The sequence below is a fragment of the Jaculus jaculus genome, chromosome 9 (genome assembly GCF_020740685.1).
Source record: "Jaculus jaculus isolate mJacJac1 chromosome 9, mJacJac1.mat.Y.cur, whole genome shotgun sequence".
In the NCBI taxonomy this organism is placed as follows: domain Eukaryota; kingdom Metazoa; phylum Chordata; class Mammalia; order Rodentia; family Dipodidae; genus Jaculus; species Jaculus jaculus.
In genome coordinates this window covers 93,528,268-93,551,626 of record NC_059110.1, presented here as the reverse complement: position 1 = coordinate 93,551,626, position 23,359 = coordinate 93,528,268, and positions in this window count along the sequence as shown.

Genomic DNA, 23,359 nt, shown 5'->3' with positions numbered 1-23,359 from the left:
AGAATGCAAGGAATTATTTCAATTTTCCTGAATTTGTTAAGATTTGCTTTGTGTCCTAATATATGGTCTATTTTAGAGAATGTTCCATGTGCTGCTGAAAAGAATGTATATTCTGCAGCCTTTGGATGAAATGTCCTGTATATATCTGTTAGGTCCATTCCTTCTATGACCTCATTTAGTCCAGATGCCTCTCTGTTTATTCTTTCCCTGGATGACCTGTCAATTGATGAGAGTGGGGTGTTAAAGTCACCCACCACCACCGTGTTTGGTGTTATCTGTGACCTTAGTTCTAATAGTGTTTGATTGACGAATTTGGGAGCCCCCATGTTAGGTGCATATATGTTTAGGATTGTAATGTCCTCCTGTTGGAGTGTGCCCTTAATCAATATAAAGTGACCTTCCTTATCTTTCTTGACTAACGTCGGACTAAAGTCTACCCTGTCTGATATTAGGATAGCAACCCCTGCTTGTTTTCTAGGCCCATTTGCTTGAAACACCGTCTTCCAACCTTTCACCCTAAGATAATGTCTATCCTTTGTAGAAAGGTGAGTTTCTTGGAGACAACAAATTGTAGGATCCTGCTTTTTAACCCAGTCTGCAAATCTATGTCTTTTCGTTGGGGCATTGAGACCGTTGATATTAAGAGATATTATTGAAAGGTGTGTATTTATGTTTGCCATTTGTGTGTGTGTGTGTGTTTCTGGTTCTACCTGTGCTCTCTTCTGTTAACTGGTATTTGAGTATAGCTTGTTTTTTCTAGGTTCCTTATATGTGTGCTTTTCCTTTTGCTCAGCATGGAGGATTCTATCAAGTATTTTCTGTAGAGCTGGTTTTGTCTTCAAATACTCCTTTAACCTGCTTTTGTCATGGAATGTCTTTATTTCTCCATCTATTTGAATGGATAACTTTGCAGGATAAAGTAACCTTGGTTGACAGTTGTTATCTTTCAGAACTTGGAATATATCACTCCAAGCCCTTCTGGCTTTAAAAGTTTGTGTTGAATAATCTGCTGTAATCCTGATGGGCTTGCTTTTGTAGGTAACTTGATTTTTCTCTCTAACTGCTTTCAATATTTTTTCTTTGGTGTGTGTGTTTGGAAGTTTGATTATAATATGGTGAGGAGAGGTTCTTTCTGGGTTTTGTCTGGCTGGGGTTCTAAAGGCTTCCTGTATCTGTATTGGCACCTCTTTCCCAATTTGGGGGAAATTTTCCTCTATGATTTTGTTGAAGATGCCTATTATGCCTCTGTAGTGGAGTTCTTCTCCTTCTACTATGCCCTGAATTCTTATATTGGATCTTTTCATAGTGTCCCGAATATCTTGAAATTCCCACTCATACTTTTCTATAAGTTTGTCTTTCTCTTTGTTAGACTGCATTAGGTCTGCCACCTGGTCTTCTAGCTTAGATATTCTGTCCTCTACCTCATCCATCCTACTGGTGAGATTTTCTACAGAGTTTTTTATTTCATTAACTGTGTTCTTCATTGCTAGTAATTCTGCCTGGTTTTTCTTTATTATTTCTATTTCCCTATTTATGTCTTGTATTGCCTTCTTTATTTCATTAAATTGGTGTCCTGCCTCTTCTTTGATTCCTTTGATTTCCTCTTTGATTTCCTCTTTGATTTCTTCTTTGATTGTTTTCATGTGTTCTTTGACCTCTTTGAACATATTTATAATTATTCTTTTGAACTCTTTCTCAGGCATTTCCTCTAACTCTTTCTCACTGGAGGACATTTCTGATGCATTAATACTTTTAGGTGGATTTATATCGTCTTGCTTTTTAGTGTTTCTTGTGTTATAATGTATATATTTTTGCATCTTGGATTAAGTTAATGCTTGGATTTTCTAGCTAGCTGTGCATTCTTAGCTGTATCAATTGATTTGATGTAATATATTTTCAGGGTAGGACCTTAAGGTATTAGGTGTGGCTCTTAAGACTCTCAGAGTATCTACAAAGATGTTCTTAGGGGTTGAGTTTCCCTGCTATAGGAGTATTCAAGCAGGCTGAGTGGAATAAAATACAGGTAGATTCTAAAATTTAACTAAACACTGTACACATTCAATCAAAAACAGCCCCGAGTATGTATGCAAGAGTAGTTATTATAATGACCAGATCCTCTATCAACAAAGAGGTTTAAATTTCTGGTCTGTTGAGGGATCCAAGTCAGCTTGTGACCAAGTGAGACCCTTCCCTGGTGCAATCCCAGTTACCTTGGGTGATTTTGGTCTCAGTCAAGTTGCTGCCTGGGTCATCGGGCTGCTGTTCTGATTTCTGGAGCTGGGCACTTGCTTTTCCTACGGCGCAAACTGAGCCACTGCTGCTGCCTCTGCTGCTGCTGTAGCTGCCACTGCTGTAGCCACCACTGCTGCTGAAGCTGCTGCTGCTGTGTCCACTGCCGCTGCTCCTCCTGAAGCTGCTGCTGGGGGATCTGCCGCTGCTGCCGCTCCTGGGTCTGCTGCTGCTGGGGCCGCTGGTACCGGTGCTGGAGCCGCTGATGTTGCTGCCAAACTCTGCTCCTGCTTGGGTCCCGCTGTCAGCCCAAGTTGGCGTGGCCGGGTCCCGGGCCGCTGCTCTGTTCGCTGGAGCTGGGCTCAGGCGGTGGGGGAGGGGAGGGAGCCGCGGCTGCTCTGGTTGTCTCGCTGTTCCACGTGTTCTTCTACCTCGCGGTCTGCTCCTCCGCTGCTCGCTGCCGCTCTCCCCTCATGTTTCCCGAGTTGCGGAGAGCGCGGTGTGAGGGGAAGCTCCCGCACCTGGCTTTTCCTGCGGCTCAAGCCGAGTCTGGCGGTTTTCTGCTGCGCCGCGGCCGCGGCGGTTGGCCAAGCTGCCGGAGCCGCTTTTCCCGCCTGTGCAGGCTCTGGATGCTCTATAACTCTTCTACTTCTCCGCTGCTGCTTTAATTTCCTATACACCTCACTTTTTAGTAAAAGTGTGTATTTTGCTGAGTTTTTTTGGTCTTTTTCCCCCCTAGGCTGCTTTGGCGTGGTACCTACGCCGCCATCTTAACCGGAAGTCCTCCTGTTTTATTTTCTATTCTACACACCTCACAGGAAGGGATGAGCCTTGCCCTGCTCAGGAGAAGGGGAAAACTAATGAGTTTCACCAAGATCCAAAATCTAGCCTCCATTCCTTCGCAGGAGTCATTAGAATAACAAACACCTCAGCCCACTTCATGGGAGATATACGAAGACAGTTTCCTGCTTCTGCATGAAGTTCCTACCATCTGGCTGAAACAAGACTGTTCAAGGACCGGTATCTCCTGCAGAGAGAGAGAGGACCAATGCAGAGCATGGATAAAAAGGAGGTCTGGGGGGCGGAGTAGGGAATGGTGAAACAAGAACTCTCCAATCCCATGGGTACATCTTGCCTGGTTGGTGGATTTTGTAGCTTGCAGGGTCAACTGCTGGTTAAACCTGTTGACTCCCCCACCCGCCCCCAACCCACACAGAGCAGCCTGCCCAGCACTTTCCAGCGCTGTGACAGCTAGCCAGCAGAGATGGTTTCCCGCTCTGTTACAAATTGATTTCTTCAGTGTCCAACAACCACAGCATGGGATGTCTTCAGCGATAGGGTCTTACCATCTAGTTCTTGTGGGTAAGCAAAAGTATTGTATTGTCTGGGCAGGGGTGCCTCATTGATCAACAACTAACTGGGCAGGGGTGACCCATCCTTGCACCGAGATTTACCTGCAACAACCTATGCTTTAGGGTAAAGCTTTCTGTACCCCAGCCGTGTACTTCTGTCCAGGTCCAGGTTCTCTCTCTCCTTCTCTCTCTTTCCTAGATCATGTTTTTCAACTAATGAGGAGGTAGGTCTCTTTATGACTTACTCATAGGACATGAACTGACTGGTGCATTCATGGCCTCACAGCGCTTGTTGTTACCCCACAAGACCTACAAGGTTCTGAGCCTGACATTTTGACATAGAGGATGGACGGAGAAGGGAGAAAAAAAAGAGACATCAAAACAGGAGAAGGCCTACTTGGAAAGAAGAGGGTGTTCACTGGATTAGGGAATGGGGAGGGGGACAAAGAGGGTAATTGGACAGGAATGCAATCAAATTACAGTGTGCCTATATATCATCAATAAAAATGTTTTTTTTTAATAAAAAAAAAAAGAAGAACTCTACAACTTCCTTCCAGTTCTCCTCCTCCTCAAACCCTTTCCCTTAAACAGAGCTCTTTCCATCTATGTTCTTCTTCCTTTGTCACTGGATAAAGAAAAAAAAAGGAGCAGACTCATTTGTCTCAATGAAAATAAGAGGTTCAGCCTGCCTCTTCCCTCAGAGTTGGCCCAGGCACCCCAAGCATCTATAGCTTCTTCTATCCCTCCCCAGCAAATGAGTAGGTGACTACTATGAAACCACAGCTCATGCAGTCAAAGGCAGGAGCTGGTGCTCATTTCTGGACGAGGAAGAAGTGCAGAGGCAGAGCCAGCAGGATGGCAGGTCAAGTGGCTGCGAAGACATCTGCAGCTAGGTGTGGGCAGTCTTAGGTTGTCCTAATCATTGATGTCCTAGCTCATGGTAGGGCTCCAGGACAGGCCAGCAGGGGACTTCTGGCCTGGTCTGGGATCAGCAGAGAAGAGTTGCCCCAGGAGGAGAAAGAAGAGGCTGCCTGAAGAGACACCCACAAGTTGTAGAAAGGTCAAGGGATCTGATCAGGGAAGTCATCCTCGGAAAACGGAATGACCTTGAATCTAACTTCGCAAGACAGAGCAGGCGCAGAGAGTGTGCGGCCAGGAATTCTTTGTCCATTTCTTAGTTTTAGAAACTCTGTCTTCACAGCTTCCAAATCAGAGACCAATAGATCTGTGGCAACTCTGCCAATCCTGGTGTCAGCTGTGCCACTGACCCCCGAGTTAATTTCCCGAGTGTTCTAAGAGCAATAAAGAAAACCCAGTTACATGTGTGGGCAGATTAGGGAGCAGTGTAAGTGAGCCTTTGGTCATTCCTTCAACTCTCCAGCATACCTATACTGGATGCCAGGTTATCACACTCTGGGACATTTAATATACATTGATTTATTTAGCCAAATCAATTAAAATATTCATCAGTGCACAATAGCAGACAAAATAATGTGTTTCATTGTGATATTTTCATGCATGCACAGAACATATCCCCCTGGTCCTTTGTCTCTTTCCTGATAGTACCCTGTCTACACTCATTTCATCCTTTTTTTTTTTCTTCCCCTAAATTCTACATGTGAGATACATGAGATACTTGTCTGTCTGTGTCTGGCTTTTTTCATGTAACATGTGATGACCTCCATGCATTTTCCTACAAATAGCAGGATTTCTTCTTTATGGTTGAATATAGTTGAAGTCTGGTGTGTGTCTGTGTGTGTGTGTGTGTGTGTGTGTGTGTGTGTGTGTGTGTGCATAAACATGGCTTTGCAGGTATCTCTATTGTATGTCAATGCTGATTTCTTTGGGTATATACCCAGAAGTGGTATAGCTGAATCATATAGTATTATCTTAGTTTTTGAAGAATCTCTATATTGATTTCCACAGTGGCCACACTACTTACCTTCCCACCAACTCTGTACAAGAGCTCCTTTCCCCCACATCCTCACCAGCATCTGTTGTTTTACTCATTCTGACTGGGACGAAATGGAATGCCAATGTAGTTTTGATTTGCATTTCCCCGGTGGTTAATGATGTTGAACATCTTTTCATTTATTTATTTGCCATTTCTACTTTTAAAAAGATGTGTCTGGGGCTGGAAAGATGGCTTTGTGGTAATAATGTGCTTGCCTATAAAGCTAAGGACTCAGGTTTGGTTCCCCAGTACCCATGGAAGACAGATACACAAGGTGGCACATGCATGGTGTTCATTTGTAGTAGCTGGATGCCCTGGTGTACCCACTCTCTCTCCCTCCCCCCTGTTCCTGCCCCCTCTCTTAAATAAATAACTAAAATTTTTTAAATAGATGTGTCTGTTCGGTTCACTTGTCCACTTACTGATTGAATTATTCTTTTGGTATTAGGGTTTTGTTTTGTTTTTTTACTTCTGTGTATATTCTGGATATTAATTTTCTGTTGGATAAACAGCAGGGAAATTTTTTCTTCCATTCTATATAGTCTAATTGTCATTATTAGTAGGTTTATTTTTTTGCAATGGTCTCATGTTGCCCAGGCTGGCATGAAACTCACAACGCAGCCTAGGCCTTGATCACCTGATCCTCAACTCCACCTCCCAGGTGCCAGGTGCTGGGTTACACCATGCCTGCCTTCACCTACTTACTTCTTCTTTTTTAAAAACTTATTGGCAACCTCCATACATATACACAATATGCTATGATCATAATCTCTCCTTCCACCCTAGTTTGTCCCACCTCTCCTCCATTTCTTTCCAATTAGTCTCTCTTCTATGTTGATGTAATCATTTTTTTTTCTATTGTGCAAATCTCCTGTAGGTAGTATCAACGTCGGTGAGATCATGAGTGCCACGAACACTGTTTGTTTAGAAGACGGTATTGCAGAGCACTCCTCCGCTCCCTTTGCCTCTTACATTCTTTGTGTTTGTTTGTTTGTTTTGTTTTTCGAGGTAGGGTCTCACTCTGGCTCAGGCTGACCTGGAATTCACTATGTAGTCTCAGGGTGGCCTCGAACTCTTGGTGATCCTCCTACCTTTGCCTCCCAAGTGCTGGGATTAAAGGCGTGCGCCACCATGCCCGGTTTCTTACATTCTTTCTTCATCCTCCTTCCACAATGGTTCCTGAGCCTTGGGGGGTGTGATAGCGACGGCTCACTTAGTGCTGAACACTACTCCACCGTCACTTCTCAGCACTACACTGAGTTTTGAGTCACCCCAGTGGTTACCACCATCGGAAAAGAAAAGCTTCCTAACCAAAAGTAAGAGTAGCATTAATAAGTGTAACCTACTCAATTCTTGTAAAACATTTCCACGCGCTTTTGGCTACTCACTAAAGAGATTCCCTTAACTGTCTCCGCCACCCCTCCCCCAGCCCTGCCAGTCACAAAGTGGTTGACACCTACTCTGTGTGTAGGTAAGTAAGTCTGTTTTGCTTTTTCTAAAGGACCTTGTTCCAAAACCACCGACCAACAAATATTTATAGAATGTCGTTTACCATTTGGATTAGGCTGTGTGAAGTAATGATTTTTTTTTTAGTAAACCAGTCTTAAAACGCTGACGATTCTATCATCGTCTTCATTTTGTGGCAATGGCAGCATCTCACGTAGAGAAATGGTGAGGGAGGAAATGAAGAGGAGAATCTGCAGTGCAGAAGGCAGCACCCAGGAAATGCCTGAAACGCCTGCAGCTACACTTTCCTGAAGTAAAGATACAACACTGTTCTGTGAGACAAGGAGAATTGTGACCAATATTATACATTGAGTGCACAATGTTTTTGCACTAGGCAAATTCTTGAGCTTTATGAATTAATGCCTATTTTTCTCATAACTAAAACCTTCTGAGAATCCTGGAGTGGTGCACACCCGTAATCCCAGCACCTGAGAGGCAGAGGCAGGAAGATTAAGAGCTTAAAGCTGAAGCCAGGCATCATGGTGCACGCCTTCAGTCCCAGCACTGGGGAGGCTGAGGTAGGAGGATAACTGTGAGTTTGAGGCCAGCCTGGAGCTACAGACTGAGTTCCTAGGTCAGTCGGGGTTAGAGTAAGACCCTGCCTCAAACAAATAAACAGACAAAAAAGTTTTAGGGGCTGGAGAGGTGGTTCAGCATTGAGGCGCATGCCTGCAAAGCCTAAGGACCCAAGTTTGATTCCCTAGTGCCCATGTAAAGCCAAATGCACAGGGTTGCACATGCGTCTGGAGTTTGTTTGCAGTGGCTAGAGGCCTTGGTATGCCCATTCTCTCTCTCTCCCTCTTTATCTCTCTCATATAAATAAATAAATATTTTTAAAAAGAGTTTAAAGCTAGTCTGGGCTACAAAACAGGACTTTGTCTAAAAAATATATTTATATCTTTTAAATTCTTACAGTCCTACAAAAGGCTAAGTAGCAGAAATGTTGGCAGAGTAGTTATAATAATTTCCCCATGGCCTTGAGCTAGCTAATAGCATAACTCACATGTTACACCTATGTTACGTGATTCAGCCTTCCAGAAGTGCATGCAGGCATTGGAATATCATGGGTCTGGGCCTAGTAATCCAGATTTTTACCAATGCCTCAAGTGGTTTATGTTCAGACTAAAAACCAAAAACCTCTCATTTAACCCAACATGGCTCAAGGAAATTTTGCGGAAGAGGGGGCGGAAAGAATGTCAGAGTCACATATTGGGTCATGATATGCAGAGACATTTATCGTACCAAAAATTGGGGGCTCACTCCACAATGCACGACCCATTTACATCAACAAGGAGGGTCCAATGGGAGGGGGTAGATCATAGATAAGCCTAAACAATGGTACCAAACTGCCTGTATTTGCTGAAAAGAAAACTAATAAATTAAATTAAAAAATAAAAAAAAACCCTCATTTAATCACTTAGGATTTAACCACTTTTTTTGTTGTTGTTGTTTTGTTTTGTTTTTTGAGGTAGGGTTTCACTGTAGTCCAGGCTTACCTGGAATTCACTATGGAGTCTCAGGGTGGCCTCAAACTCACGGCGATCCTCCTACCTCTGCCTCCCGAGTGCTGGGATTAAAGGCGTGCGCCACCATGCCCAGCTCTTAACCACTTTTTAAAGACTAAAATGCAAATGGAAAGTGTCACATTATCAGAATGTTATTTTTCTGAAATACACCCACCCCAAATCAGTGGCTCATGTTAGAAATCCATGGGTGTTATATGTGTGTCGATGTAAGTGCAGTAGCTAGTCTCCCAAGACGGTGACACAGTCCATGAGATAATTGGCTTTATGAGGAAGAGAGGGAAGGAAGTTTGTTTCAGCTCAGTGTTGCAGAGGTGTCAGTCCACGATCTCTCGGGGCTCTTGCTCTGGGGCTGCGGCAGCAGAGCACGTGATGGTGGGGAGGTGAGGGGGAGAGAGCTGCTCGCTTCACAAGTTAGGAAGCAAAGGCAGAGGAGCAGGACTGAGCCATGAGCCCGCTACCATTTTGTGTTTTTTTTTTTTTTTTTCCTACAAGTGTTTTAAAGCCTGATGCACAAAGTAGCACATGTGACTAGAGTTTGTGTACAGTAGCAAGAGGTCCTGGCACAGCCATTCTTGTTCTCTCTCCCCCCTTGAAAATGAATAAATAGAAATTAAACTAAAAACATTTTATTAAAAAAGAAAGGCTACACACTTGACAGCAACTTGATTGCTTCTCAGTTCCTTCCCTTTTCTGCTTAAGGGAACTGCCCCCTTTTGTAGTTATGTGGCCATGAGCCTGTCACCCTTGTTTGTTCAAGGTATTATTCAACTCAAGCAGATCAATGAATCCATTTCTAACACAAAGACTGGTAAGATGGGGGCTGGAGAGATGGCTTAGCAGTTAAGATGTTTGCCTGCAAAGCCAAAGGATCCCGGTTCAACTCTCCAGGACCCACGTAAGCCAGATGCACAAGGGGGCCCATGCGTCTGGAGTTCATTTGCAGTGGCTGGAGGCCCTGGAGTGTCCATGCTCTCTCTTTTTCTCTGCCTCTTTCTCTCTCTCAAATAAATAAATAAAATAAAAAGAAATAAGAAAAAAATAAAATAAATTTTAAAAAAAGATTGGTAAGATGAAGATTGGTATACTTGCTGTGGAAAGGGCCAAATAGTGGCTACTTTAGGTTTTGTGATCCCTGAGGCCTCTGCCACGACAGTTCAACCTGCCTGTTGTGGTGTGAAAATAGCTATAAATAGAGAAATAACTACAAATAGAGAAGTAGATGAGGCAGCTTATGTTCCAGCAGCACTTTTTAGACATAAAAATTTGAATTCAGGGCTGGAGAGATGGCTAAGTGGTTAAGCACTTGCCTGTGAAGCCTGAGGACCCCAGTTTGAGGCTCAATTCCCCAGGACTCACATTAGCCAGATGCACAAGGGGGCGCACGCGTCTGGAGTTCATTTGCAGTGGCTGGAGGCCCTGGCGCTCCCATTCTCTCTCTTTACCTGCCTCTTTCTCTCTCTGTCTGTCGCTCTTAAATAAATAAATAAAAGTAAACAAAATTTGTTTTAAAAAAAATTGAATTCATACAGGTTTTTATGTGTCTGAAGATATCTTTCCTCTTTTGATTGTTTTTAATTATTTAACTATTTGAGAAATATAAGGGGCTGGGAAGATAATTCAATAGATAAAATGCTTACTGGGCACAAGTATGAGGAGCTGAGTTCAGTTCCGGACCCCCAGTAGCCTTGTAAATGCCGGTGGGTGTGAGTCACCTGTATTCCCAGCCCTTGGGAGGATGGAAGATGGAGGATCCTCTGGGGCAAGCTGGGTAGGTAACCAGCAGAACTGATGAGCTCTGGGCTCAAGCAAGAGACCTTGCTTCAGAAAATTAAGTGGAAAACTACGAGGAAGATAACGTGACATCAAACACCAGCCTTCACACGCACACGCACATGCACCTGCGCGCACACACACACACACACACACACACACACACACACAAAGGGGAATATGAAATTGTCTCAGCTGAGTGTAGCGGCATACACATGCAATCCTGGCATTTGGGATGAGGCAAGAGAACTGTTGTGAGTTCAAGGTCACCCTGGGTACAGAGTGAGACTCTATGTCAACAAGTAAACAAACACAGCTTCTTAGCTTGCAAGCCATAACAGAGGTTACAGCAAATGTGGCTATAGTTTACTGGGCCCTGGGTTAGGAGAACAGCTCCTATTTAGAGCTAGCTAAGCCAATAAAAGTTGACCTAAGCTCTTGGCTCGAAATATTAGGATATAGACTTTCTTATTTCGTGCCCACTTTGCTCTGGAAGTTTCATGAAGCTTCCCCACCAAGAGAGTGTCCAGGATGAGCCTTTCAAATTAAAGGGAGAGCCGATACTTACAAAGAAACATGGACTTTGTGGAGACTTTAAAGACCCAGAGTGGACCAAGTTTTACCTGAAACCGATTTACTTCCTGAAGCTTCAGTTATGTGGACTAAGTAAGCTCTCACTTTCATTTGGTTTTTCTTTTTTCTTTTTAATTTTGACTTGGTTTTCCTGACTTAGAAACATCCCTAATGAATGCAGACTGCACTGTTGTAAACACCGATCTAAAGCAGCAGAACCAGCAAAGGGCCGGACTCAGGACGGAGTCCATGAGGACCCCTCTAGTAAACAAAGCAGCCGGCCACCCCCCACCCCGTGGCCTCTTTTTATTCTAAGGCCATCTGTTCACCAGCACTTAGGTTGAGGCAGGAGGATCAGGAGTTTGAAAACAGGCCAGGCTATGTAGCAGAAACCTGTCTCAAAAGAAAAAAAAAAAAAAGAGGGAAAGTAAAAGAAGAGAAGGGAAAGAAAGGGAAGGGAAGGAAAAGGAAGTAAGAATGATTTCCTCTTGCATCAATCAGCAAGGCCCCAACACAAAAAAATATTAACTCACTTTGAAACTGAAACGTATCTGATAGAAGAACAATAGTTTTCTTAAAGAGGCCCTGTCTGCATGCTACCTGCGAACCAAGCGGGTTGAAAATCCAGGGATGTGGCGCTTGCTGGCCTAGAGTAGCAGCGTTCTCCACTGCAAGCCAGCATGAGCATCAGCAGAACAGGGAGGGGATGGAGCAGACCAGGCCACGTGTGACAGCAGCCCGGCCCACCTCCTTGTCAAACTCCTCTGGCTTAATATTTGTTGATAAGATGCAGGTATTAAGGTGCTCCAAATAAATCAGAACAAGAAGCCCAGGCAGATAGGTAGGCAGGTAGACAGATGACAGATAGATAGGCAGATAGATGATAGATAGATAGATAGATAGATAGATAGATAGATAGATAGATAGATAGATGATAGACAGATAGATAGACAGACAGACAGACAGACAGACAGATAGATAGATAGATAGATGATAATGATTGGTAGGTGTGTGTGTGTGAGTGGGTGGGTGGGTGGATGGATGGATGGACGGATGGACATGTTTATCATGAGAACTGGCTAAAACAGCCATGGAAGCCAAGAAGCCCCACAACTTGCTAACTTAGAGCTGGAGAATCAGGAAGTTGATAGTGTCTTTCAGTCCAAAGTCTGAATTTAAAGGCCTGAGAACAGAGGGAACTGATGGAGTCAGTCTGCCCAAGCCCAAGGGCATGGGAAAGGAAGTAGTAAGCCAGTTCCTTTAGGGTCTGAAGGCTCGGGGGCCAGCAGTGCCAAAGTCTGACGGCAGAGAAAAAAAACTAGTGTTCCAGCTCTAGCAGAGAAAGTGGGTTCACCCTCTGCCTATTCTCTCAGCTCTCAATGGATGAGACAATACCTGCTGTGCTACAGAGAGCAGATTGTCAGTCTTCTAGTTCAAAGGCTAATCTCTACTGGAAACTCCTCCCACATGTCCCCATCAATAACGTTTTATCACCAATCTAGGTGACACTCAGCCCAGTCAAATTGACATACAAAATTAACCATCACTAGGAACAGTCATGGTCTTTGTGAAGGTGCGGCCAGTTTACAAGAGCCAGGGAGCCAAGGATGGTGGCCTGCACGCCTATGCTTCCACCACCAGAGGGCAGCGTGCGAACAGAAGTCAATAAAACTGGAAGTGGGTAGAGGGCTGGGAAAACCATGGCTCTCACTCTGCTCCATACTGGGATAGAGGTTCCCAATCCTGTGTAATGCTATATCTGGAAATATTCTGCTTCTGATGAACCCCCAAATAGGATTAACTAAAGCTAACTGGGTTAGAAGGCTTGAAAAGTCAGAGGGACTTGCATCGCCTCCAAAATCCTGAGGCTGACCCAACCATCATCTGGGGAGCTTTTATTTTATTTTATTTTTAAAATTTCATTTCATTTATTTATTTGAGAGAGAGGGAGACAATGGGCATGCCAGGGCCTCCAGCCTCTGCAAACAAACTTGTGCTTCTGGCTTACGTGGGTCCTGAAGAAGCTATCTGGGGTCCTTTGGCTTTGCAGTCAAATGCCTTACCTGCTAAGCCATCCCTCCAGCCCTTATTTTACTTTTAAAAAATATTTTATTTATTCGAGAGAGGAAAAAGAGGCAGAGAGAGAGGGAATGGGCACACCAGGGCCTCTAGCCATTGCAAATGAACTCCAGACGCATGTGCCACCTTGTGCATCTGGTTTATATGGGTACTGAAGAATCGAACCTGGGTCCTTAGGCTTTGCAGGCAAGTGCCTTAACCTCTAAGCCATCTCTTCAGCCCTTGAAGAGTTTGAAAATCACATTTTAACATTGGAGGTGAGACTCAGCACTGGAATTTATCAAAACTTCCTGGCTGGTTCAAATCCAAGTTTAAATCTTGAAGCTTTCATCTCCAAAAGGAAACAGATGTCTTTTAAAAAGGTATTCAGGAAGCATGAGAAAGAGGAGAATAATGGAGTATGAGGGGAAATGTGCTCAAAGTAGATTATACACTTGTTAGAAAATGGCCTTATGTAACTGAAAAATAATGATAAAGAGGTATTCACACCAAAGAGGGTTGCCAGATAAAATACAGGAATGCCTAGTTAAATATGAGTTCTGGATCAACCTCCCACCACTTAAAACAAACAAACAAAAAGTATATCCTAAATAATACAAGACTTATCCTAAATACTCACCATTAAAAAATTACTCAGTCTAGGGACCGAGGAGATTGCTAAGTGGGTAAGAGTGCTGGTATCAATTTCCATCACCCTCCCCCCACCAAAAAAAAAAGCCAGGTATTGCCCCATATATGCCTCTAACTCCAGCCCTAAGGGGACAGAGATATGGGATCAGTAGGGTTCACTGGTAAGCTATTCTACCTGGAAGTAAAAAACGATGGTGAGCTCCAGGACCATTAAGAGGCTCTCTCTCAAGAAAATAAGATACAAGGGCTAGAGAGATTGCTTAGTGGTTAAGGCACTTGCTTGCAAAATCAAAGGACCCAGGTTTGGTGCACCAGGACCCACATAAACCAGATGCACAAGGTGGTGCATGCAACTAGAGATTGCATGCCCGTTTTTTTTTCCTATCTCTCTCCTTCTTTCCCTCTCTGTCTCTCTTAAATAAATAAATAAAAATAAAGAAAATAAGATACAAGAGAGATAGAGGAGGACACCTGACAGTTTCCTCTGGCCTCCTCACACATGTGCATCCATGTACAAGCATCTTTGCATACACACATGAATATACCACACACACACACACACCACCACCACCACCACCAACCATACACACCAAAAATAAACAACTAAAACATTTCTTTTAAAACGAGAGAGAGAAACTGGGTGTGGTGGTGCACGCCTTCAATCCCAGCACTTGGAAGGCAGAGGTCGGAAGTTCGCCATGGGTTCGAGGCTATCCTGAGGCTACATAGTGAATTCCAGGTCATTCTGGGCTAAAGCGAAAACCTACCTTGAAAAACCAGAGAGAGAGAGAAAGAGAGTAAGCTAGAGAAAGCTGGGCGTGGTGCATACACTTTACTCCTAGCACTTTGGAGGCAGAGGTAGGAAGATTGTTGTGAGTTCAAGGCCACCCTGAGAATACAGAGTGGATTCCAGGTCAGTGTGGACTAGAGTGAAACCCTACCTCAGAAAACCAAAAAGAAAAGAGAGAGAACTTAAAGTGCTTGCCTGCAAAGTTAAAGGACCCAGGTTTGATTACCCAGGACCCACATAAGCCAGATGTACAAGGTGGCGCGTGTGTCTGGAGTTCGTTTGCAGGGCTAGAGGCCCTGGTGTGTCCATTCTCTCTCACTCTCTCTTTCTGTCTCCTTCTTCCTCTCTCTCAAATAAATAAATAAAATATTTATATTTTAAAAAAGCATTTGTTGTATGGTGCAATTTCTCTCTGGAAAGCCAATTACCTTCATTGATCCATATGTAGAATGTGAGAAGGGTTGAAGGCAAAAAGGGAAGGATGGAGAAGAAAATCATGAGATATCAGTAACACACTCATTGCATAACACCATTTGAAAATGGACACAAATTGTAATACACAAACTATATACACTGAAATACCCAAACTGAAATTAAAGTTAAGGGGGCCACCCGAGTAAGACTGGGCGGTACCACAGAAGAGGTGGCCTCCAGAACCGCAGGGTCACATCCTAACTCGGGCTTTTGCTCCCCATTCACCCTACAGATGTAACACTTTGCTGTCTCCAGACTCCTGGGACATTTGACTCCAGGTTGGTGATGTATTTCTGGACCCAGGCCTCTCTGGGGTTAGCATAGACCTGTCGGCTGTAGAAAGGTAGAAGGTTGAAAGCCTGAGGACTCCCACAGGGGAACTCCTGTGGCCCCTGCGTCCTCCTCTGTCCACACATCTCAGGGCCGGTCCTATTCCTCAGAATTTTTCCCAAGTGTCTCACAGGACATCCTTAGGAAGCCAGCTTCCTGACCACATTCCCCTGTCTATGGCCAGGGACTAGGCAGGTCTTGGTCCACATCTGAACATAGCCAGAGGGCATCAAAGAGCCAAGAAGGGAGCTTTGCCAGCCCTTCCAAGACCCGCAGGGATGGACAGAAGGCCTGGCCCTTACATGCCAGCTGGCTTGGAACACTGGATGCTGATGTTATAGTGTTGCTCACAGATTTTTGCGGGATCTTTCGGGGAGATATAGAAGCAGCAGCTGGGGGTTGGTGTGTTGCTGGCCACTGAGAGAGATGAGGCAGAAGATTTTAGGAACTGTTCTAAAGAAAAGACCCCCCAGCCACTCTGTGCTCTGTCCTGGAGGACCAGGCGGAGGGACGGCACTGCCTGTGGTGGGGTCATGGAGACAAAGCAGCCCAGAGGAAGTCAGCTCAGCTTCTTATCCCTAGCACTGTCCTTCCTACACTTTTTTCTTTTGCTGCTTCTCGTTCTTGGTTTTGAGACTTTACATCTCTCTATAGGGATATTTAGTTTTCAGAACAAATTACTTCTGCCTCTTCTTAAGGAGCTCCATCTGGAATTTAGAGCAGAGCCAACGCCACATCACCACATCACTGGGAGACATCTGGACCCTGATTCTACCTCTTCTCAAAAATCTCAGCTGAGCTTCCGTTTCCTCGTCCTTAAAATTGGACTGTCCCTCCCTGTCTCCCACCATAGGATAACAGAACTACTAAAACCCCCTGCAGGAGAATTCTCTGGGAAGTGTGATAGCAATCCCTCTGGTGTTTCCCTCTTGGAGGGTTCCAAGCACAGAATTTAGCACTGTCACGTCAGCTCTGACCAGAAAGGGGACACACGAGCAAAGGACACTTACAGGCGGCCTAGCAAGTCTAGGAGAAGAAGGCCTCCATGGAAAACAGGATGGAGAGGGCACTATGGACACTTCCATGATGCTGGCCATCAGAGGGTTAGCTGTGGTGGTGGCCCCGGGACGTGTGACTGCTGCCTCCTTGCTGAGGTCTAAAGCATCACTCCTCTTTATAGGCAGCCCTGGGGCTTGAGAAAATGAAAACTTGGGGAGGCTATTGGGGAGGGGGTACTTTCAACCATGGTATTGCCCACATTGCATAGACCAGGAGAGCCTTGGGTCACCATAAGGGCTCAGGCAGTTTGCAAGAGTGGCTCAGCTGCTCATACACTGGGGAAATGGTTCCTACAGTGTGAAGAGATGTGGTAATGTGTGACCCTGAGTCAAGCTGATACCCTCTAGCCAGAGCAGATAGGAGGCCAGTCATTTCTCACGCCGAGCTGAGCCTTCCAGTGGCCAGATAACAGCAGCAGCTTCCACCCTCTTTTTGTGTGTGTGTGTCTTGTTTTTAGCCAGGGTGTTGCTATGTAGCCTGAGATGGCCTCAAACTAGACTTCCTCCTGCTTCTGCCTCCTAACTTCTGGGATTATAGGCTGCGCTCATCATTCTTGTCAGGCCTGTGACCTGGGCACTGATATTGATGTGCCCCTCACTGGTTAACATATTTCTTAGAAACACCCAATCTACACGCTGTCACAATGCTTGGCATGCAAGGTGTGGTTGAAGTGTGACTTGCACTGCACCCCCCAGGATGTGATGGCCTCACCGTACCCGTCATCAGGGTGGCCGGGGGGTGGTGGTTCAGCATGGGCTCTGTGGGAGGAAATGGAACCTGTATAACTCTCCATGTATTCACAGCTATAACACTAGCGTCTCAGCTCGTCACATTGTCAAAAACATTTCCATATAGCCAGCCCCCTACAAGTGAGCAATAAAGCTATTCTTGTATATCCTGAGCCCCTGCGGGACCCACTGTATCCCAGAATGTGATGCTCAGAGTACAACTCCATTCACTAGGCAATTCCTTTTGGTTGTCTCCAGCCTTCACCTCTTCCTGGTGGAGGGTTGCCTGGGGCAGGTGGCTGGAGCCCCAGAAGGATCCAGACAGTAGTAAGTACACCTATCTTGGTTTTGCCCACGCTCCTCTGCTGGTCTGACACCAGCTCGCTGGTCTCCATGGTTGCCCTTCTGATCAGCCTCCTCACCATAACCCTCAGCTTGGTCACATCTGGACCATGAGGCTATCTGGATCTTCATGCTTTCTTCACTTTTGAGTTGCTTCGCATTCTCTGGGCAGACATCTGAATCATAAGTCATATCACTTAAAAAAAAAATAGCATGGGATGGAGAGATGGCTCAGCATTTAAAGCACTTGCCTACAAAACCTAACAACCTGGTTTTGGTTCCCCAATACCCATGTAAAGGAGATGCACAAAATGGCACATGTGTCTGGAGGTCATTTGCAGTGGCTAGGTTCCTGATACACCCATTATCATATTCTCTCTCTCTGTGTCCTTGGAAATAAATAAATAAAATGTTTAAGAACATAAAAATAAGTAAAAGTGCCTGACTTCCTTGACTCCCTTTTAATTTTTAAAAATGTATTCTAATCAATTCAATTTATGGCACTTCACACTTTGGCCCTCTGACTGGCCTGGCTGGCCTTGACCTCAGGATCCACCCACCTCAGCCTCCTGAGGGTTAGGATTCCAAGACTTTACCCACCACATCCAACCCCTTGGTTCCCATGTCCCCAGCTCTGCAGCCCTGAGCAGTTTCCTCAGAGGTTAAGAAAAGTTGACGTGGCTTTCCTCAGGCTCTGGACACTGGACACTACCCTACCTTCCACTTCTCTGGTGTTCCTCCAGATTGACCACAAATGGGATGAAATGGTGTCATCATGACACCAGCAGCCACATTCCCCCATTGGTGTTACGTCGATACCAGTCCTGTCTGCAGTCAGGGCACATGCAGGTATGGCACAGGGTGGGGAGCGTGCACAGGTAGGAGGCTTTTGTGGGGGGCTCCACCTCCTAAAGCTGACCAGGTTGTGGGGCCTAAGGAGAGGCCACAGAGGTACTTTCTGGTGTGGTCTGAGGCCTTCAGGACACTAGAAGAGATTCCCCAGGGCAGAAAACACAGAGGTAAGGAAAGGTCAATAGGAGAAAGACCATCCCATATGTCACTCATGGAAATGAGGGCTGTGGAGGGTGAGCCCGGAAAATATGGATTGACTGGTTTTGAGCTGTTGCCCACAATTGTGGACTGGCTTCCTATAGAACCCTTCCTACAAAGCTACAGTAATCAAGACAGTGTGATATTGAAGTGAACATAGATGTATGAATCAGTGTAACAGAACTGAGTACACACATACACACACACACACACACACACACACACAACACAGCCAATTGTTTAGCAGCAGAGGTACAAAAGCAGTTTGATGGGAAGGAAAGCCATTAACCATATAGTGTTTAAAAAAAAATGTAAGAAAATAAACCTAGATCCATACCTAAAACTATCTATTAGTTCTAGCTTTGTTTACTGTAGAGTACATTAGAACCTAGAAGCTTGTCAGAGGTCTGAACTACACAGAAGCAAACACCCTGATAGGATGTACACGCCAGTGCAACACAGCCTTTGCAGGTAAGCAATAGCTTTCTGATTGGCTCAGTGTAAAGGAACCCATGACAGACGTGCCACTATTGCACCTGTTGGCTCATTTGGCCTGGCTGGCCAAATATAAGGCTTGCAGTGTCCACTATTGAGTATCTTCACTGGTGTTTTCTCTTTCTCCTATTGAACTGCATGCAGAATTGCTTCTTCCAGCTTTCTGTCATCTGGTGTACATGGAGGAGGTTATCAGCTCAGTTCCAGCAGGATTTCTCAGTGACCTTGCAGCCCAAGTATGTGGAGTCTTCAGCAATAGGGTCTTGCCAAATTTATTCCAGTTGGGAAACCAAGGGCCTCGGCAATAGCCTATAATGTTTTGGGGCATCAGGGACCTTCCTGGCCAACAACTCACTGGAAGGTATCCCATCCCTGGCACTGAAAATTTTCTAGCAACAATCTATGGCTCCTGATTGTTCCATTGCCCAAAAAAGTAGGATTCCATATGACTTATTTATATATATATGAAGACAAAGATTATGCTCTCCAGTGTCAAGCTCTCACTGGTCTTTAGCTAAAAGGGGGCTACATACATCAAATTGTCCCTAAATTAATAATGCTTGTCCCATTTGAACTATGCTGACTTCACTCTCCAGTGGAAAATTTGTTCTTTTTCAGAAGGTAGTGAGACCTGAGGAGATAAACTACCCCTCACACTTCAGCCAAGGCACAGCTGAAATCACAGAGGAAATAGAGATGAGCATGAGTGCTGCTTCCATGCTGAACCTGATAGTCAGCACCACGGTGAAGGAGACAGACCCTGGCGCTACTCAACACTTACCAAAGCAGAGATCCAGAGGCTTCTAAGAGCTCATCACTGAAGTAGACTTAAAACTCACTCACCACAGCTCAGGGAATTTTGCAGAAGAGGGGGCAGATAGACTGTAAGAACCACAGATTAAGATATTATGCCCAGAGGCATTCCCTCACCCCCAAAATAACTGACTGCTGCTCCCACAACACACAAACTACAACCCCATAGGGAATACCTGCAACCCCACTGAGGAGGGTTCCCAGTGGAATGGAGGTAGGGGCAAGGGAAAAGAGCATACCAACACATGGTGTATCCCTATGAAATATGTTGTTAATAATAATAAAGAGGAATAAAGAAATGAGGAGCTTGGGGAGGGGATATGATGAAGAGTGGAGTTGTGAAGGGGAAAGTGGGGGGGCATTGTCATGGTTTATTGTCTATAATTATGGAAGTTGACAATAATAAAAAAAAAATTAGGAGCTTAGCCAGACATGGTGTCACACTCTTTTAATCTCAGCACTTGGGAGGCAGAGGTAGGAGAATCTTCCTGAGTTTGAGGCCAGCCTGAGACTACAGAGTGTATTATAGGTCAGCCTAGGCTACAGTGAGACCCTACCTTTAAAAAACAAAAAGAAAAAAAAGAAAAGTATTAGGAGCTTACATACAACTGACCAGCCAGGTGAGATGTGCGCACTGGTGCAATAGCGGCAATACTGTTATAGGAGTAACCAACTGCTCTCTGCTTGGGTTTGAAGCCTGGTTCACCAGAGGGAATTCCTGTCTGGTACAGAAAACCCAATCAAAAGGGAGAAGATCATAGGGCCTGGGGAAGAAGCTACTACTATTGTCTGGCTACATGGATATGTTGTCTCCATCAAGTTGCCCCCTAAATATGTATATTATGCCCATAGCTTAGTGCTGCTCTCACCGCTGGTCAAAGAAGCTGCCTCTTGCAGATGGTGGTGACTGCTGAAGAGACTCAAGGCTCCTCAAAGCACTCTTGAGTGAGCAACACTAACTGAGACAGCTCTTTCATACCCTGCAGCTTAGAGACATGGAAAAGGGAACAGAAAGAACGTGAGAGCCAAAGAATGGGAGGAGTGCTTTGAAATGCCGTCTCCCTGACATGAAACAGCCAGTGCATTTGTGACCTCACAGCAACTGTCATTACCTGCACAAGACCTGCATAATATTGTGCCAATCAACATTTCATCATGGATGGTGGAAAAGCACAAAAAAAAAAAGACATCAAAACAGAAGAGTGACTAGCTGGAAAGAAGGAGGGATTCAATGAAAGGGGGATGAGGGAAGAAGTACAAAATGAAGGTAATGGGAGGAGTTTGTGATCAAAATATATCATATACATGTATGAAAATTGTCAATAAATAGTATAAAAGAAATGAAGAACTCAATGGATAAGTTTAATGGAAAATTAATATGGTTGAAGACAAAATGACAGTAAGATACATATGAAGGAAACATATCATTACTCACCTAGCTTGACACCCAAATAAGACACAGGATTAAGAAATGCACAAGCTTGTTTACAATTATGGAAGTTGTTAATAAAAGAAAGATATTCTTGTAAAAAAAAATGCCCAAGCATCTCTCTCTCCCTCTTCTCTCTGTCAAATAAATAAAAATAAATCTTTAGGGCTGGAGAGATGGCTTAGTGCTTAATGCGCATGCCTGCAAAGCCTAAGAACCCTGGTCTGATTCTCCAGGTCCCACATAAGCCAGATGCACAAGGTGGTGCATGTGTCTGGAGTTTGTTTGCAGTGGCTAGAGGCCCTGACATGTCCATTCTCTCACTCTGTCTCTCTCTCTCTCTCTCTCTCTCTCTCTCTCTCTCTCTCTCTCTTTCTCTCTCTCTCTCTGTCTAATAAATAAAAATATATTTTTCAAAAAAAGGATGAAGGTGTGCACCACCCTGCCCAGCCCAGCCTTTAAAAACAAACAAACAAATAAATCTTTTTTAAAAAGAGAGAGATGCATAAGCATTTTACAAGATACAGTAAAGAGTTCTAGGCGCATGTGCAAATGGGAATCAGTGTCAAGTCAATTGAGCTGTAGTCCCAGCATGAGGTAACAAAGAGAATGAGGGCAATGCTTACAAGAGAATAAGAATTTGCAAATCTAAAGCTCCATCAGTCACCTGTGACTAACACAAGGGTCAAAGACAACACCAAAATTCAATAAAAACTATGACCATAAAACAAGATAATAGAAAACCCACTCAGGCATCCAGAGGAAGGCTATAAAAAAAAAATCAATGTGAATAAGAAAGAAAAAATTTTTAAACAGCTAGAGAAAAAAAAAAGTCAATTAACCTCAGGTGACAAAAGCAAGACTGAAGATAATTGGCTAACAGAAAAATAGAAGACAATGTAATGGTTATTTCCAAACTGCTCAGAGTAAATAATACTTATCTAGACTTCTATATACAATGCAGAAGTTGATGTAAAATGAAGGAGTTCCCAGGCAGATACTGGAGGCTTCGTCACCAGTAGATACTTGGTGAACATAACAATATTCAAGCAAGAGGAAAATAATTTTAGGGAACTTAAAAATGCAGACTGGCTTAGAGTAACAATGTAGTGGGAAATTAAATGAATATTAACAATGCAATGTATGAAAATATGTTTAGGATTTTAACATAGAATTCAAACGTATCAAGATAGCTTGGAATCCAGAAAGAGTATATGACATGTTCCAACATTATTACATTGTATTGGAGGTAATAAAGTTACCTCATGAGAGCTGGTGAGATGGCTCAGCAGGTTAAAGTGCTTGCCATGCAAGTATGAGGGCCGGAGTTCGGTTCCCCCTCACCCATGGAAAATACCAAGGATGGTGGCATACACCTGTAATCAGATGGGCAGATCCCTGGGGCTGGCTGCCTAGCTTGTCTAGTCAAATGTGTGAGATCCAGGTTCAGGGAGAGATTCTGGCAAAAAAAAATAAAAATAAAAAATAAAGTGGAGTACAATTGAGGAAGCCATCTGATATCGGCCTCTGACCTTTACATGAACATGTCTACATATGTTCCCACACACGAACACGCAAACACACATGAGGCACACATGAAAAAATTACCATACAAGACTATACTGTATTAAGTTCAGAATTCATGTTTTATCCTATAATATCAACACTTAAGTAATTGTAAACGTAAATACAACATGGACATGGATAAACAGGTTGCAGAAATGGAACAGCAAAAACAATGAATTCAAAAGAAACAGAACTGGCAGAACAAGATTTAAATTTAATAGTAACATTAGGGCTGGAGTGATGGCTTAGTGGTTAAGGCACTTGTCTGTGAAGCTGACTGACCCAGGTTCAGTTCTGCAGTACCCATGTAAGCCAGATGCACATGGCGGTGCATGAGTCTGGAGTTCATTAGCAGTGGCCAGAAGCCCTGATACACCCATTCTCTCTCTGTGTCTCTCTCTTTTTCTCTGTCTCTCTCATAAATCAATAAAAAATAAAATATTTAGCCAGGCGTGGTGGCGCATGCCTTCAATCCCGGTACTCGGGAGGCCGAGATAGGAGGATCACCGTGAGTTCGAGGCTACCCTGAGACTACGTGGTGAATTCCAGGTCAGCCTGAGCTAGAGGGAGACCCTACCTCAAAAAATAAATAAATAAATAAAATTAAAAACAAATAAATGAATAAAATAAAATAGTTCTCAAAAATAGTAACAATATAAACTTA